Below are 15078 nucleotides of genomic sequence, written 5' to 3' on the forward strand. Positions count from 1 at the left end.
TTTTATTTTACCCAGATTTAAGCTAATTTTCTAAGGGGAAAAGATCCCAAAAATCCAATTTTTACCATTTTTATAGTATAAAAAATATGTTTCTTTTTTATCAAAGCTCAACTCACAGGGGACAAAATTTACTTTTTGAGCCTATATCAGTATATTTTAAGCATATATTTACAATTATTACATTTCTTAAGATAAATAGATATATCGATAGTGATTTTGAGTTTTTTACAGTGCTGTACAGTGCTGCGTATATAATTATTTCTCAAATATGTATGTATTCTGATTATGCTGTGCTGCAGTGCTATGTAGTATATATAAAATTATTTCTCAAATGTATAATATATTCTGATTAATTTTTACGTCTGAAAATGTACATGTGTGCCTTTTATAGAAGAAAGAAAAAAGGATATATATAAAAATAGATATGCACTTTGGTATGTAGAATACTAATAACATATTAATTTATAATTAATTTTTATTAAGTATAAATTGTTCTAACATATTTTTGAAAAAACATTAAATATATAAAAAACAAAATTAAATATATAAAAAACCAAAGAAATTTTAATAATATATAAAATCAAATCTTTTCTATTTTTTAAAATATATATATATAATTATATATATACAAAATATATAAAAGAATAACAAAAAAATGAACAACAGAAAACAAAAACAAAAAAAATTGTATACAAAAATATATACTACATTAGACATAAACAACGAAGATACAGATATTCCAAATTTTTTAGCTAATTTGAAAAAAAATAATTATAGAAGCAATTAAAAATAAACTTGAAATACGTTCTCTCAAAATATATATTAATCTAGAGATAGTTGGTCGGTTCAAAGTAATACTTGGTACGAGGCCTATTATTTTTATTAATTTAAGCACAATGGAAAATCTATCGCATTACATCATAACCAACCAATCAGAAAACACCCATTACGTCATAATCCAACCAATCAGAAAACAACACACCAGATACAGGGTCATCATAATATAGCGTAATAACTTGTTGCGCAACATGATGCAATAGTTAACCCTTACGAGCCATCGCAATGTAGCGTAATAAATTGTGCGTGTGTGTTGGTGGGTGGGCGTGGGTGTGCGTACGTGTGCGTAGGTGGGCGTGGGTGTGCGTAGGTGGGTGTAAGTGGGTGTGCGTGGGTGTGCGTGGGTAGACGTGGGTGGACGTTGGTGTGCGTGAGTGGGTGTAGGTGTAGGTGTTACATACTTTAACTCGAAATAAATTATGACACTCGTACGAAGTATGAGATGAAAAAACACAGATTTGCAATAGTATAAAATCGACAAAAATATCGTCAAAATAGGTTTTCCATTGTGCTTAAATTAATAAAAATAATAGGCCTCGAACCAAGTATTACTTTGAACCGACCAACTATCTCTACTCTCTATGTATGTAAATTCTCATAGTGAAAAAGAACAATTTATTCATCGTACCCGTGTGTTAATTTTATACAAAAGTGATATTCTTTTTTGTATGATATTTATGAAAAAAATTGTAAAGAACTTATGTCAAACAAGAAACGTCCGAAGGAAAAGGTACGGGTTGGTCACTTTGTGATACAAACCATAAACTTCAATTGAAAATAGCAAAATATGTCCCTCTTGGGGGTGGATCTAGTTATATTAAATTACCCAATCAGATCAAAAACAAGAATGCTATAATAAATATTCAAAATGAAGATAATAATTGTTTTCTCTGGTGCATCATAGCTTATTTTCATCCAGTATCTGACCATAAATATCGTATCTCTAATTACAATTATCTTGAATACATACAGGGTCCGGCAGAGGAGTTAGACGGTTTTGAAATGTGAATAACATACTTAATTTTCAAAGGTACAGAAATGTTTTACTACAGAAATACAGGTTATTGTATGCCATTTTCATTTACCACGACAGTTCGCGTAAAAAGAAAATGATGCCTTCAATTTACTTCTATACACATTAGAAGCACTTTTTCTTTTCCTTTTAAATGACCTACGTAAGATCTTGAGTCAGCGCTTTGTCCCTTTGAACAATTGAAATAAATTCAAATCAACAATCGGCGATCCGGTGAGAAACTGGTGGCCTGCTTAACTGTTTGTCAACCCAGTAAGCATGGGCTCCTGCAGGTTTTCGTTTGACCAATATCAAAAGTTTTGCTTGTTTACAGATCCATTTAAATGTAAATGCGCTTCGTCACTCATAAGAATAATCGTTTCCTCGGACAATTGGAGCATCCGTTCAGCAAATCTTTTACGATTGACAAAGTCATCATCATGCAGCTCCTGCACAAGCATAATGTTGTAAGGGTGAAATTTCTGATCCAGATGTAACATTCGTTGTACAGAGCGATCTTAAATCCCCAACGCTACAGTATGCTGGCTGGCGGAACCGTCTTGGGCTCCTAACGATAGCTTCCCTTACTCGTCCTATGTTTTCTGGTGTCCTTACGGTTCGAACAGGCCAGGTGGTGACCTATTCATAGCTGATGCTGTCAATCTAAAGTTCTGCACCCAACTGAGGATAGTGGTGAACACCCCCATGGCGTGCCACATGAAAATGACGTCGAAAAAGACTGCATTATCAATACAGATTCTCCAGTCTAGAAGAATCCCTCCACAACAAACGGTAAATGTTGCACATTCCAGAGCTCCATGCTTACTGGGCTGACAAACAGTTGAGCAGGCCACCAACTTCTCACCGGATCGCCGATTGTTGATTTGAATTTATTTCAATTGTTCAAAAGGACAAGATCTTACGTAGATCATTTAAAAGGAAAGGAAAAATACCTTCGAATGTGTATAGAAGTAAATTGAAGGCATCATATATTTTTACTCGAACTGTCGTGGTAAATAAAAATGGCAGATAATAACCTGTATTTCTGTAGTAATACATTTCTGTACCTTTGAAAATTAATTACACATTTCAAAACAGTCTAACTCCTCTGCCGAACCCTGTAGAAGAGTTTAAAAAACCTATGTCAGTCATAAAATATCCAGTAGATATCTCAGATATTAGTAAATTTGAAAAACAATATAAAGAATACTACAATCGACCAATAGCTGTGCAAGTTTATGGTATTGATAAAAATAATAAACTTTATCCACTGCGTCACTATCCAGCAGATGCCACACGTGTTATAGATGTATTATATGTTACAAAGAGAAACAAGAAACACTATTGTCTTATACAGGATCTAGGATGATTGATAGTGGCTTTGCACTAAAATAAGTAAAAACATATGAACAAAATAATTCAGAACTATATTTTTATCGAGGTGAAGATGCAGACCAAAAATTTATTCAAAAACTTCGAGAGTGGGGTAAAAAATATGGTCCAGTCTTATATAATGATGAAATACCAATGAACCCTCTTACACCAGAACAACAACAGGAACATGATAATACTTTAAGTTGCAGATACTGTAATACATATTTTAATTCTGATAGTGAAAAAAAGAAACACCACAACCATTTTAATGTAGAATATATCCATACAATTTTAATTCATGTATTTTGCAAATAAAACAACTTAATTTTATTCCAATATTCATTCACAATTGCAAACGGCAGAAACGAGGTGTTTCCTAGAGAAAATTATAATTTAGACATGTCCAAGGATGATTTTCTTAAATTATACGAGGCCTACACGCAATACAAAAGAGTCACTACTGGCAATACCGACATGTATTACTCACCCGATGAATTCAAAGCACAGAGACCAATGTTTGTCATCAACACCTCAAAACGCAAGCAGGTTGTAGTTAATGACAGGACAAATATGAAAATAATCTGTGAATTCCATGATACACCACCTGCCGACACCATATGCAGTGTTATTCTTATAGGTCAGAAATCATATGTTTATGATATAAGAAACGAAAGAGTCACAGAGCAATTCTAGAAAGCCTCTGCATAATGCATTGTCTTAGTACTAGATATACAAGTTGAGCCTGGTGCCCAATTAAAATATCCGGGTTAACATATTAATAATCTGAACTGACTGTCAAGTATTTAAGCACACTTGACAGAGTATTACACTAAAAACAATTAGCTCATATGAGCATCTTGGCCTAGTTTTAAGTGTAGCCAAAACAATACCAAGAGGGCCATATTTTTTACGATCCTATGGACAACAATCTGACAGATGCAGCTTTTTGTACGTGTAGCCAAATCAATCTGAGGGAGGGTCAAACTTTTTACGGGAAATCCCCGAGGGCTTTTTTACTAAATTCTTGGATTCGACAGAGTAGCACACTGTAGGCAATAAGCTTATATAAGCATCTTGACATAGTTTTAAGTGTAGCCAAAACCAGTCTGAGGAAGTTCATACTTTCTTGTGCCAGTAATAGGACAAATCATACTACTCGGCGCGTTCGTAAGTCTAATGCCCTCGAACATTAGGAACGCTGTGAAGCCTGACAACTCGACGGAGAACAAATCACGCGATTCTGAATTGTCCAATGTGCTCAGCACCGGTTCCAAGTATTCCCCGATGGTGATAACAACCTCGTCGTAGCTGGGTTTAATCCTCACGTTGATGTACAGATGCATGAATTTCTCTTTCAATTCATGAAGCTTCGTACCGAAGTCGGCCAAGGCAGATTCCTGATTCGCTTTGACGGCTCCGATCTGGAGCTTGACGTTCACGATTATCTGCTGCAAGCTTTCCACGAGCCTCAAGTTGGAATTTTGGGTTGCAAGGTTGTGCACTTGGGTCCTGATGTCAGGAAACAGCACGTAGAGGTCGGCGACGTTATGTTTGGAGGCAAAGAAGCAACCGTGTCCCGAAGTTACGCGATTCCAACTTGGATGTTTTTGACGTCGTCGGATTTGAGTATTCGGTTCACGGCTCGCTTAACGGCTTTCAGCTCCTGCGACGTTGGCATGGTGGTCACCGTACTTTGATGTGATTCCAGAACCTTTTTCCACTGCATCCAGCTCGGTGACATTCGCCACTGTGCGCATGGCATCTTCATGTTGTGCCACGTCATCCTGGGTAGGCGTCGATTGCTGCAGCGTTTCCAACTTGTTCTGTGTGTCGTCTATCAGGTGGTGGAAATGCAAAAGTTTGGATTCGGTGTTCAACCTTTCCAGCTTGGAGATCTGCTGTTGAACTGTGGCCAGAATTTCAGCGATGCTTGGCAATTTCGATTCCAAAGCTTCCTGGACGTTCGAGGTATAACTCTTCATGGTTTCCAAGATATCTTCTTTGTGAACCACGGTGCCTTGAATTTTCCCGAAATCCTCGTAAATCTCGAGCTGGAGTTTGATGTTGGCTACGCTGCGAGCGATTGCGTTCAGTTCGCTGGATGACAGTAGGTTGTCTATACAGCTTTCCAGCGTTCGGAGTGTGTCTTTGACCTCGACTATGGCGGCGTGCAGGGCATCCGTTTGAAGTTCCATCTTGATGTATTCCAGTGTAGGAATTCAAGGATTGAAATTGCTCTCGTATATCGGCGTAATCATCCTCAGCTTTAATACTCTGAGTAGGGGTGGTGCCCGGACTCACCAACATTAAGTGAGGATAAAAAAAACCTCAAAAACTCACTTTCTCTCCACGTTCTGCGCCTCATTTATTGCGCTAACGATGTTTTGCAGCGAAGAAAACAGTACCAAAACATGAAAAAACTCACTTCAATTCACTGAAGTGAGCCACAGTGTTGCAAAACCTACGAAAATTTCATCAAAACCTCAAAACCTCATTTTCTCTCCACGTTCCGTGCATTTATTCGTTGCGCTGACACAGCGTGATGAGTAAATAATGCACTCTCTCATCCTTGAAGGATGAATGTACCTTATCGTAATTTTCCAACTCCGGGACCAAATGTTTGTATATCGTGACCTTTGCAAACCTACCTCTTTCGGGAACGATGTGCCACACATACACACGCGCGCGCGCGCTTGTATTGTGACTACTTTCTCTCCACGTTCCGCGCTTTTATTCGTTGCGCTGACACAGCGTGATGAGCAAATAATGTACTCTCTCATTCTTGAAGGATGAATGCACCTTATCGTAATTTTCCAAGTCCCGGTCAAATGTTTCTATATCGTGACCTTTGTAAACCTCATTTGGGGTTCAAAAATACCTCAAAAACTCATTTTTTCTCCACGTTCCGCGCTTTTATTTGTTGCGCTGACACAGCGTGATGAGTAAATAATGTACTCTCTCTCATCCTTGAAGGATGAATGCACCTTATCGTAATTTTCCAAGTCCCGGTCAAATGTTTGTATATCGTGACCTTTGTAAACCTCTTTCGGGAACGATGTGCCGCACACACACACGCGCGCGCGCCTGTAACGACAATTTTGTTCCCTCTCTCTCTCTGCGTGTGCTATCAACGTTAACACAATGATACAAATTCAACAATACGTAGGCCTTGGGACGACGGAAGTTATACTTCCTTGTTTTTTTTTTTTTTCAATAGTGACGTCAGTTAACAGCATTGGTAGCAGTGATGCGATGCGATGCATTAACTTGTGAATTTTCGAACTCGTAAAATGATGTGGCTGAAATGTGGGGGAAGAATGTTCTAGAGAAGATTGTCTCGGATTTCTATTGGTCCACGTTGCGTTGGCTAACATTTCACTTTTGACCTCATTAGAAAACCGTAAAAAAACTTAAAGCGCTAGTGTAGAAAGTTCTATTTCATTTTGAACGTCAGTGAATGAGCATTTCTGCAGGATTTTCCAAAAGTAAGTAACTTTGTTTCTTAGCTTGCATGAGTTGGCTTTGATTTATAAGTATGGCATTGCTTTTGTCGAAGAAAATATACTCACAAAACATGCAAAAAGAGAGAGAATATAGAAGGTGTTTCATGTCTCTCTGCTTTTAAATATTTGAAGCATGCATTTTGGTAGCTGGAATATCTTTTTTTCTTCTGTGTGCCGTTGTTGGTAGGTAGGAAATATGTGTGCGGGGCATATTTAAAAAAAAAATAAATGTGTTAAATAGTTAGAGGAAGGCAAGAAAAAATGGAGGAGAGTTGCGTGTTTTTGATATCTAGTGGAAGTACTGATTGATTTGATGTTTTAAGTCCTTTTTATGCACAGTAAGGCTAATCGGGACTGGACCTACAGTTTCAAGAACCACTTATGCCACCACCGGGTATCGAACCCTTGATTACAAGGCTATCGCTGCGCCATCGCAGAGGCTAGTGGAAGTACTGATTGATTTGATGTTTTAAGTCCATTTTATGCACAGTAAGGCTAATCGGGACTGGACCTACAATTTCAAGAACCACTTGTGCGGGTATCGAACCCTTGATTACAAGGCTATCGCTGCGCCATCGCAGAAGCTAGTGGAAGTACTAATTGATTTGATGTTTTAAGTCCTCTTTATGCACAGTAAGGCTAATCGGGACTGGACCTACAATTTCAAGAACTACTTGTGCGGGTATCGAACCCGAGATCTCTTGATTACAAGGCTACCGCTGCGCTATCGCAAAGGCTAGTGGAAGTACATAGTTATTCGAATCTCAATTATTTAAAATATTTAGTTTTTTTTTTATGCACGCTTATTGATTTTAAACGTAAAATTAAATAAAATCCGGCAATTATATCCAATTATACTTATGGCTACAACGAGCATTCGCAAAAAAATATGGCTTGAGATTTTTTTTGCTACGTAAACAAAATGGCCGACATGCCAAATATGAACAGGCTATATAGATTTGAGAGATGGATAGGAAAAAAAAAGTTAATTAAAATTTAATTTTATGATTGCAACACGGAACTTAATGATTGATTTAGTTTATTTTACTTCGCGTTTTGTACCTCTTGGCTAATTTGCGAAGATTGGGGATGAGTGATGAAATGGATGAAAATGGACATTCACAAACAACCATACCCGACCGGGATTCGAACCCGGGAACTTTGGCGTCGCAGCGCGATGTGCTAACCACTCGGCCACAGGGTCGGGCAAGTACTGGCATATACATAGATCAAAGTTACATGGTTCTAGGTCCCATAGGAGCCGAGAAATTTAATGTCTTGGAAAACGTCTTAAGACAAATATCTTAATCTTTAAGAAAGTCGACTTCCGGTATCTCAAGATGTTACTTCCGGTCTGTCAAGAAAATTTTCTTAAGACAAAAATCTTAAGACGTTTTCCAAGACATTGATTTTCTCGGCTCCTAATTGAGCTAGGATGATGATTTTAGGTTTGTTGGATAGGATTCGACGAGAACTATTCGACTAGCAAATAAAATCGATTCCACCCCCTCAAGTTTCGGAAATACAGACAATTTTTTATTTTTTTGAGAAACTTGATTTGCCGGCTTAGTTTTTACTCTAATTCGAAAATTTTAACAGCATTCGATACAAAATTAGAAGTACTCTACAACCTATTGGAGGGATGATGACTAGTGCCTGCTGTTTTCGAGTTATTTTGGATTAAAATTTCAAGATGTAATTTCTAAGATGTTTTGTAATTCATAAACTATGGGTTGTAGGAAAACAATTCTTGCTCTATCTGCTATTGCTCGACGAATACTATAAACATAAACAAAGCTTATGGTTTAATTTTAAAAAATGACGACCTTAAAATAACTCTGTTTTCTGAAATTATGATTTATACTTCATACGCCAAGAGGGCTGAGGGTTAGGAAAAAAAAAGTTTGTTTGGTAGAATTATGTACACATAATATTTTTGTGTTTTCTATACACAAGCTTAATTATTTTTTTTTCAATTATTTACAGGATTGATTAAGAAGCAAGAAGTAGCATATACATAAATAGCACACACCAAACCCAGCACCATCGCGAATTAGCCTTCCAAGGTTTTTTTATTGCACAACATTTTTTGTGGCACTCTACTATATATATATAAAATAACATACCCCCACAAATATTTTCATTATAGCGAATTAGCCATCGAAGATTTTTTTATTGCACAGCATTTATTTTGTGGCACTCTACTATATATATAAAATAACATACCCCACAAATATTATTTTTTTCAACAAGATGCAATCGGTAAAAATTTGTCCCACTTGTGAAACTGGTGTTTCAACTATAAATTTCCAAAGGCACTGTCGTACCTGCGTACCTAGTAAGCGTGTGACCGCTAAAAAATCATGTCCCAAGTGCGGTAAACATATTACTATTAATAATTTGAAAAAGCATATAACATCATGCAAAGCCGTCGTCGGAGCACCTGTTCCACAACCGTCGACCAGCTCGACCAAGAGGAAAGCGGAAGCCGACTCGCCACCATCCGCCAAACGTGTCAAGCTTGTGGCGAAAGCGAACCAATCTGCTTTCGAGCGTTTGTTAGGGGATTTTGTCCTCACTTCGGATGGCTCATGCGACGTTCGTAGCTTTTTAGAGGAGAAGCGAGCAGAGATAGTTTCTATTCTTTGTAATGCACTGGCTACGCACTCCTCCACTAAATTCTACGCATCGCTACGTTGCCAGTACAAGAAGCCATCTGATGAAATTTACAGCTTCTGCCACAACACCAAGGCGAAGACGCTGCATCTGGCGGATGTCGAAAACCTAGAGGTCATCTACAACAAGTTTGCCGAGGAGCTGGTGGCGAAACAAGAAGAACATCAAGCTAAGGGCTCGGGGGGTTCGCTGTGTGGCGATCCTCACGAACTGTGCATCAAACTTTGTAAGTTCGTGCCTCTCTCCGCCTCCAGCTACGCCCCCTTACCACCTACCATTGCGGCAAAGAAGGCCGTCCTGAACATTCAGAACAGTGACGCCAAGTGCTTCGTATGGTCGGTGCTTGCAGCTTTGCACCCAGTTGAGCCAAAAAACCAACCACACCGAGTTAACCACTACCTACCCTACGAGCTAGAGCTGGAAGATGCGATGGCTGGGATCGACTACCCGATGGAGGTCCCGGACATTCGAAAGTTTGAGGCTCGTACACACAACCCTCAGTTGGCCATCAACGTTTATGGCCTCACTGACAAAAATGTGGTGTACCCCATCCGGGTGAGCGATGTAGACGACGATGATGCTCGAGAAATTCACCTTCTGCTCATCAAGGACGAGACCCATCACCATTACACCCTCATTCGCTCGCTCTCTCGGCTTGTTTCGAGCCAACGGAGCAAAGACAAAACCCACATAGAAGTTTGTCGCAGGTGCTTGTCTATATTTCATAATCGAGAACAGCAGGATTACCAGCGCATCAGAGGCTCCAACATCGCTGTCGAGAAGCTCGCTCGCCACAAACTTTATTGCAATGCCAACGAGACGGGGGTGGCAGTCTTGCCCAAACCTGACACCGTGGAGTGTTTCCACATGCACGGTGCCATGGTAGAGCACCCCGCTATCATCATCGCGGATTTCGAGGCCTTCCTCAAACCCCTGTCCACTTGCGATCCCGATCCCGAAGTTTCCTCCACCACCCCTTACCAACTCCACGAGGCATCCAGTTTCGCATACGTTGTGGTGCGACGAGACCAGCACATCGCCCCCGAGCCCTACGTGTATCGCGGTCCCGACGCAGTTAAACATTTTCTAGACAGGATGGTTGTGGAAGCCAACGAGATAGGGAAGGTACTGTTGGCCCTCAAGCCTATGCTCCCACTGTCCCCCGACGATCAACGTAGACACGACGAGGCCATCGCTTGCCGTGTCTGCGTCGAGGAGTACACCGCCAACAACCGTAAAGTCCAACACCACGATCACTTTAACGGTAGGTACGTTGGTCCTTGGTGCAACGATTGCAACCTCATGGCCCGGGACCCGCGCTTCATCCCTGTGTTTTTTCACAATGGCTCGGGATACGACTTCCACCATCTGGTGCCTCACTTTGGGTACGACGACATGCGAATCAACGTCCTGGCGCAGAACGAGGAGCGTTACATTAGCTTGAGCAAGTGGGTTCGAATCCCGGGATCACGCTCTACCGTCGAGCTTCGCTTCCTCGACTCCCTGAGGTTCCTCCCGGAAAGCCTCGATGCTCTCGCGGGGAAGCTCAGCGACTAGCAAATACTCATCACCTCTGCGAATTTTCCAAACTTGGACGCCGGTCTCTTCAAGCGTAAGGGGGTCTACCCCTACGAATACGTCACAGACCCTACCAAGTTCGCGGAGACGTCGCTACCTCCTCGAGCAAACTTCTATAGCAAGCTGCGAGGCTCGGGCATCTCTGAGGATGACTATAACCATGCTCAGTCCATGTGGCGCGAGCTGGATTGCCAAAATCTCGGGGACTACCACGATGCGTACCTCAAACTTGATGTGACGCTCCTTGCTGATGTGATCCAGGCGTTTCGTGCAACTGCGAAAACCATCTACAAGCTGGACCCTGCATACTTCTACAGTCTTCCCGGACTGGCATGGTCGGCCATGCTTCTTGTTACGAAAGTCAGGCTTGAGCTTCTTTCGGACGTGGACATGATGCTGTTTGTAGAACGTGCCGTGCGGGGTGGAATGGTCCAGGTGTCGCAACGGTACGCACGCGCCAACAATCACCACATGGCCACCGGTTACGACCCTTCACAACCGTCCACCTACATCATGTACACGGACGTCAACAACCTCTACGGACACTCCATGATGCAGCCACTCCCCTTTAGAGGCTTCGAGTGGGCTGATCCCTCCAAATTTGACGTTGAAGGTTTCGACGATGTGGAATGCGGATTTTTTGCCGAGGTGGACCTTTAGTTCTCCGAGAAGCTGCAGGATTTGTTCTGCGATCTTCCGCCAGTCCCGGAATTCAAATGCCCGCCTGGCTCGAACCAAGCAAAGCTCGTCATGGACTTCGAGCCCAAAGAGCGTTATGTCCTGCACTACCAAAACCTCCGGTGGTTGATGAAGCAAGGGGTTACCGTCCGCACAGTACATCGAGTTTTGATGTTCGAGCATTCTCCATGGTTGAGGCCATACATCGAGCTCAACACCAAACATCGCACAGTCGCCACTTCTGATTTCGATCGCGATTTCTTCAAGTTAATGAACAATGCGGTGTTTGGGAAAACTATGGAGAATGTGCGAAATCGTGTAGATGTGAGGCTAATATCAAACAAAGCACAATGTCGCAGGCTCGTAGCAAACCCGTTATTCAAATCGAGGACCATTTACAATGAGCAGCTGGTTCTGATTCACATGAAGCAAGGTGAGGTGAGGCTCACCAAGCCAATCTACGTTGGAGCCGCGGTTCTGGATCTGAGCAAGCTGCACATGTTTCAAACATATTATGGGATACTGCGCCAGCACTATAACGACAACATCTCGCTTCTCTACACGGACACGGACAGCTTGGTGTACCACGTTCGCACAGCCGACGCATATGGGGATATGGCCACAGTTCCATCTTTGGTTAACCTCTTCGACACCTCGGGCTATCCCCAGCCGAACCAGTACGGCATCCTGGCTCGCAACAAGAAGGTGCCTGGCAAACTCAAAGACGAGAAGGACGGTGATGTAATTCTCGAGTTTGCCGGTCTTCGCGCCAAAGCCTATGCTATTCGGGCAGAAGGATCCATCACGAAAAAGGCTAAGGGTGTGGGCAGGCGGGTCGTCCAAGAGTACCTCAAGTTCGAGAATTACGTCAAAACCCTTCAAACTAGGACGTCAATTGCAGGAGTGGAGCAGCGCATCCAGAGCGTCGACCATGTGTTGACAACCAACCAGGTGAGAAAGGTTGCCCTGGACGCACGCGACAACAAAAGGTGCGTTCTGAAATGTGGGATTCACACGCTCCCATGGGGCCACCATCGTCTAGAAATTAGCTTCAAATGTAGTAAATATTATGTATGTATGTATGTATGAAAAAAAAAAACAATTTATGTAACAGAAGTTCTAATTTAATATAGCCAAGATTCTAGAACAATAGTGTTTATCTTCAAATGCAAAAAAAAAAAAAAAAAAAACAGGTGGAGGTTTGGGATTTTTAGCGGGACTAACTCCCTGCCGCGCCCTACGGGGTGAATATGGGGCACACGCAGGGCCAAAGGGGAAGTTCCTTTGTGCGTTCAAGTGTGATTTATTTCTAAAATGCATTAAAATTATTTTTTTTTATTATTATTTTTTTATTCCAGATTATTCTCACAAATGTAAGAAGGTGTTCCTCGCAGTACATCCTAAACATTGCGTTGCAGGTTAATCTAATATTTGAACCTACGGTCAGTATAATTTTTTGAGAATTATGTGATTTTTTTTTTCTTGTACTTAAAACTGTTCGGTCACTCTTTCATTTTTGACATCATACACAAAAGACTTCTCTGCAATCAGGATGACGCTGCATATAGTATCCTCGGGCAAGGCATCGTGGAACTCGCAGACGACCTTGATGTTGGTTCGATCGTTGACCACCACCTGCTTTCTCTTAGATGTGTTAATGACGAACATCGGCCTGCGTGTTTTGAATTCGCTGGGCGCGTAGTACACGTCCACGCTTCCCTCGGTCACGCGTTTGTAAGCCGTGTAAGCTTCGTAAAGTTTGAGATAATCGTCTTTGGTCATGTCGAGGTTGTAATTCTCGCGCGGGAACACTTCGTTCCTACCGTTCTTCAGATAAACGTTCTTGATCTTGCAGTCGTCGAACTTGCTGGAATCTTTTTCCTGATTCTTATCGCGCCCGGTCTGAAAGAGCACCACGACGAAATCTGGCATGTCGAACTGTATGTTGTTGAACTGCGTCGTCACGTCGAATTCCATGTGACTTCCCGACGCCATCTTCTGCACGCACTGGTAACCGTGAAAGTGAATCGGCACCTGCGGACTTTTTAAGATCTCCGCTTTGTACTTGAGGGCGTAGTTCGTTTCGTATTCCACCACCGGCATTCTCAATTCCATGCTCCGGATGACGCACTTGGCCGCTTCGGGTAATGTGTTGGCTATCGGCGTGGTGCCGTCCGGACCCAAAGTAGCGTATCGCATCAGTGCGTCGTTGTCGCTGGCCGCTCTTCGAAATGTGACGCGCAGTCCTCCCTTCCACATGATCTCCTTGTAGTCCGAGAAGAAACCAGGCAGCAGACGCATGGGAAAGAGCACCGTGTGACTTCTCGTCGATATTTTGGCCCCGGCTTCGAATCCCCCGGCCTGATAGTATGCTGCGTCCGTTTTGGATAATTTCAACGTTCCCACCGCCGTCGACGTGATGCCTGGATAATCTATTCTGTCGATGACGGTGTTGTGTTTCCTCACCTCCACCTGCGAGAACAGGTGAAGCACGAAGTTGTCCACGAGTATCAAGTTTGCTGCTGCGGGAAACGCGTCTCCGCTTTCCTTCTTCACCACGTCGAATTGAAGGTAGAGGTCCGCTCTGTGAGGATGAACGAACCCGTCGCCTACGTCCACGTCGTATTCGATCTCCCTGTTCGCTTTGGTGGGGTTTGGCGAACGTGCGACGGTTGGGAGGGAAAGATTGCAATTCGTAACTTTCGATTTGCTCCATTTTACATGTATGGTTATTTATTATACGTTGATCTCCACGATGGCCGTCGTAGTGGCACCTGCGAAATCCACCACGTCTCCTTTCTCGTTCGTCACCACCAACTCTATGTCGTCTATGCGGTTGCGACATACTGGAAAATAGATCGGCGAAGAGGGCGTGTAGATGATCGGTTCCATGAACTCGGAACTTGGTTTGAAAGTGGCTATGATTCCCGTCTGCTTGTGACTTCCTAATAATCCGTCCGAAGATTTCGTGATCATGCCTTCCGCCACGTTGCAGTGTACGTTCAGAGTCTCTATGGCCAAGAATTTAGGAATGTTGGTTGCTACGTGCTTGATGCCAGCTTCGAGTTTTGTGTCGTTCTCGAAACCTAAAAGTTCTCCCATGGTGCCCAGGTCCACGGTCTCCGTCGCGGATAGGATTTCCACTCTGTGCGTGACCGAATTTTGAGAAAAGTACGTGCCTTTGGGTAATTGAGCTTGCAAAGTGGAAAGATTGTATTGTCCTGGCGTGACGACGATGTGTTCGCTTCCGACGCTAATTTTGTTGTTGTGCTGCGTGACGTTAGGTATGAGGTACATGCTGTAGAATGCACGCAGAGCCACGGATTTAGGATAGACGATGTCGTCGTGCAGCGTGAGTTTCAAGATTGAAGATTCGCTCGTGAGATGGAACACGCCCATCCTAGTGATGCTGTTTGAGGT

The sequence above is a fragment of the Lepisma saccharinum genome, chromosome 1, assembly GCF_977018435.1.
Source record: "Lepisma saccharinum chromosome 1, izLepSacc3.1, whole genome shotgun sequence".
NCBI classification, from domain to species: domain Eukaryota; kingdom Metazoa; phylum Arthropoda; class Insecta; order Zygentoma; family Lepismatidae; genus Lepisma; species Lepisma saccharinum.